Raw genomic sequence first — 4,379 nt, forward strand, 5'->3', positions numbered from 1 at the left:
AAAGTCCTACAGTAAACCACACCAGACCTGTTTACGCTAGTTAATATTTTGTGCATTATTTTAATGGAAAATAAAATCATGGATTTTAAAACAAAATCTTAAATTGTGGCAAAGGAACTGCGTCTTTAATACGAACGTATTCTGAATTGAGATTTTTTTAAAATATATTTTCTCAGTTGTTGAAGTGAAAAAGGCCTAGTGCAATGGAAGAAACATTTTCACACCCTCTCATGATTCCTTCACCTAAATATAAAATACACAGACCTTTACAAGGAAATGTATTGGCCCTTCAAAATTATCACTTCTCTGCTGAAAATAGATTTATAATAACATTTTGGATTATTTGTGTGTGTGTGTGTGTGTGTATGTGTGTGTTGGGAATAGAGACGTCTTTCCCGAAACAGATGATTTTTCCAACTTAACACTTGTTCACGTCACGGAGAGCGAGACGAGGCCAATTTATGTACCTGTACGACAACTCACCTATCACTCGACAGTCTTGACTATTAATGTAGAACGTTTATGTCCTTACATATACTTATACTGTACTTGATCATGACTATTATTATTCAAACTGGCCGAATTTTATCGCCCACAACACCTATTCTGTATCACTCACTGTTGTTCTCGTTGTATTTCCGTCATAAACGGAATATAATAATGTATTGTTTTGCGCGTGTTCCACGTATCTCCCAGGGTTTGATAGGCATATGCATATTATAGAGCTAAGGTAAGTATGCTATTAATGTATTCTAAAAACCAGTAAAAATTCAATATTGTTATATTGAAAAAATATCGATTATATTTTCCATATCAACATTTTTACTTGGAGAAAGGTTGGTAAAACCATGGCGAAACCGCGTTTGTGCAAATGTATGTGAACAGTCAGTATTAATATTTATCATCTCACTATTGCCTGACCTCTCAGGGCCCCCGTTGCTGCAGAAATACCGTGGATACCAAAAGCGAGCCTCAACTGTAAAGCATAGCTTGCATATCTGTCTTATGTTACGAATAGCGTTTACATGATTCGATAGCTGTTCCGAGTGACTCTCCAAGCCTAACGCACCAAAAGCTAAGTGAACGCAAACCCGTTCACCCATTGGCCAACACGAGCGTGTTTGATGTTCGCGTTTCGGCAGACGGTCGCTTCATCGCCACATGTCAGGTAAGATATTTAAGAGGGGAAAATAATTTACTCAGTGTTTTTCGATGATTTGTGTTAGGTTGTTGCAAAAATTAACCGCAACTCTATTTGATACATTAGTTTATTTTCGAAAGGACATTGCTTTGTAATGTCTACACTACTAGGGACCGACAATGTAATGGCTATAGCAGACCTTAATTTCAGTAAACATGGAATACACCTACTAACGCTAATATTTTTGGGAGACGTGTGAACAACACCCCCCCCCCCTAGCGCACTTGATACGCCACTGACTATAGGCCTACTTTATAGCATTACGTAGGCCTAGTATTCGTAGAATAGTACTGCAGTCAATAGTATTACTACAGAGTAGCATTGTTTAGCTCTATATGTTTGTATATTATACTCTATATTGGCATACATTCATGCATACATGCGCCGTGCCGATTACATTAAATATGATATAATCTTAGCCTCCCCCGGAATAGTCCGATAGGCCCGCCTATATCGACCTATATATGCTGATTTTGTTTATCCATTTTCGGTACACTCAATGTAGGCCTATGACATCGCATATATATGTGTATCTGTCTCTTATACACATCTAGATGTGTATAAGAGACAGTATATATATATCGTAACTAGTGTTGTTCCGTCATAATAAACGACTTACGTATACCTATTTATTCAATTCACATTCACTTTTTGTCTATAATCGTAAATAGAATGTCGAATTTCATTAACGTATTATAATTTGCGCGCTTATTCCATGGTCACTGTTTAATCATGCTTTTGGATTTGATTATACAGCACTTAGGCGGTGATGTTGGGCTTGCTAATTATCTATATGTTCGACTACTAACAAAAGAGAAAGTAGTGTAAGCCAAAGGCCTGCTATCAGGAGACATAATGTGAACACATGATTGTATCGACTTGAGTTGTAGTTTAGGGGACTGTCTACGGTGAATACTAATATTAAGCTAATCCATTCACACAATATAGCAAGGATTGTAAGCTGCCATTGACTAGGTTAAATTATGGCAGATCACAGTAAAACCCTAGTGCATAGGCCTACATCTCACGTTTCAATAAATGCGTACTTATCATATTATAATTACGCGACTACTATTAGGCCTATCACTAAAACTAGAGCAGTCGTGTATTGGCGATTCCGTTATTTTTCTTTTATATTCGAGGAAAATTCGAATTTCTATGACCTTGATCTTGTCTTCCTAAAAGTTAATCAAATATTTTTTATAGTTTGATGAAGATTCATCTCTCCCGGATGTTAATTGTGTTATAGACCTATAATTCGTAAACTTTGAAACACAAGATAACTTTTTAGCGCCTACGCTGATGTCATCTGGTCTTGTGACATCACGATTCCCGTCATTGAACAGGGGCTTTGCTAGACCCTTTCGCCTTTGTCAGTTCATTAATTATGTTGCTCTCATCTCTTTCTTAAATTATTATGTCCTATTCCACTAATTTTATGATCACCCATTCCAGTTTTTGTGCAATCCTTTTAACAGTCAGATAGGCAGACAGGGCTAAATACCTATACGAGCCTCGATTTTTGGCGGAAGGAGTTAATGCTACCACTGATCTCTACTTTAACTTTACAACTTTCCTTTATTGACATTCATCAAACATAATAATTGTCAAATTGTACAAAAAGTATATTAAATTAGACATGAAATATTGCGGTACAAAAATGTAATAATAATAGCTACAGTAGGAGTGTTCATTGGCTGGTTTTAGTAAAGCCACTAGTGCCATGTTGGGGAGCCTACCTAAAACGTAACGAATACGTCATCACAAAGCAAAAACATTAGGACCACCAACAGCGGAAACTGCAAAAAGTTAGAGGATGTAAAAAAAAAATCATATTTTTTTTATTAATAAGTATTGCAAGAATCGTTATTTTTAACAATAATTTAAACAAATTCCATGAAAAGCTTGTCTACACTGTACCTCTCAGTGGCTCTTGCATGGCGTCGGTGGCTTTTCTTCACATTTTTTTTCCTGTATAATGATGGCAGTGGTGGCGCCAGGACCTGCCCGACGGAGGGGCTAAAGGCCCCGACGGGGGGGGGGCTAGTGGAGCGAATCGAGTCTCACTTGGCTGGGGGCCAGGGGCCGCCTAGGTCCCCCGGCGGGCGAAGCCCCCTGGAAGCCACGGATATTTGATGAATTATGGCGAATTTTTATTACTTATTTGATAGGCATCGAGTTACTATAATATGACGTCATGTAGGCTATGCTTTCTAATGTTGAAATCAGCTTCCAAAACCAAAACATTTTGAATAAAGCAAGAAACAAAGAGTATGCAATGTAACCATATAATTTATTTTCAAATCCTCATTCTTAAGTAAAATTCTATATTTTGGAAATTTTGCATGAAATCTTTCAACCACGCTGTCATGGTCGAGGTTGCTTCACATCACGATGTATTCCAACCATCATGAGGCTATCTAAATGAGCATTTGTCATTACAGAACGCAAATTATTTTTAATTAGTCTTATTGAATTATTATTATTATTATTATTATTATTATTATTATTATTATTATTATTGTTGTTGTCGTTGTGATGAAAAGTTAACACAAACAATATGGTGGCTAAACGAATATTACCTGTAAATATTTTTTTATTTATTTGTTCCCCGACAAAATTTATCGTCTTTCCCGACGGGGGGGGGGGGGGGGGGGGGGGTTTCCCCCCCCCCCTGGCGCCACCACTGAATGATTGGCCAATGAGCAATCCAGCCAATCCAGCCGAATAAACACGGGCTCATCGAGATGATGCCACTTTATGACTGTATGTGACGTCACTGCGTTTTTATTTAGTGTGCAAGGATCAATAATCGCAGACCACTGCAATTATAAGCGCGTTGTAAATTTCAGACGTAAACACTTGCTGTAAATCTGCAACGCAAGCCTACTAAATTTCTGAGTTTCCAAGTTACAGCTTTGCACGTTGCCTTTTCTTTATGGGTCTGCGTATTTCTAGATAATTAATCTTCCTTAGGTGAACGCGAGTTAGTGTCTGCTCAGAATCAGGCGTAATACGTTATACGTAGCCTATAACAAACATGATTAGTGTCAAACTGTGCATAAATTTTACCTGTATTATCTCTTTGACGTAATAGATGTAAACTTTATTCCATGATGTTCATACAATCAATGCTGTACTTCCTTGCTAAAATATAATTGAAAACGTGTCTTCCACG

At 37.4% G+C, this 4,379-nt stretch overlaps 1 protein-coding gene across 4 annotated transcripts in view; it reads left to right on the forward strand.

Annotated features, from left to right (window-relative positions):
- Positions 1 to 715: 715 nt before the first annotated feature.
- The window catches only part of LOC117121776 (popeye domain-containing protein 2-like), a 29,915-nt gene continuing 26,251 nt past the window's right edge, over positions 716 to 4,379 (forward strand). For 3 of the 4 annotated variants that reach the window (XM_033267085.1, XM_033267086.1, XM_033267087.1), the window contains exon 1: positions 929 to 1,168. The gene's annotated coding sequence lies outside the window, so the exon portion shown is untranslated. Of the gene's footprint in view, positions 731 to 928; positions 1,169 to 4,379 lie in introns of those variants that run through there. The other variant, XM_033267084.1, reaches the window with a different exon arrangement.

The sequence above is a fragment of the Anneissia japonica genome, unplaced genomic scaffold (genome assembly GCF_011630105.1).
Source record: "Anneissia japonica isolate Jap-2015-1 unplaced genomic scaffold, ASM1163010v1 scaffold3436_len560460_cov161, whole genome shotgun sequence".
NCBI lineage: Eukaryota > Metazoa > Echinodermata > Crinoidea > Comatulida > Comatulidae > Anneissia > Anneissia japonica.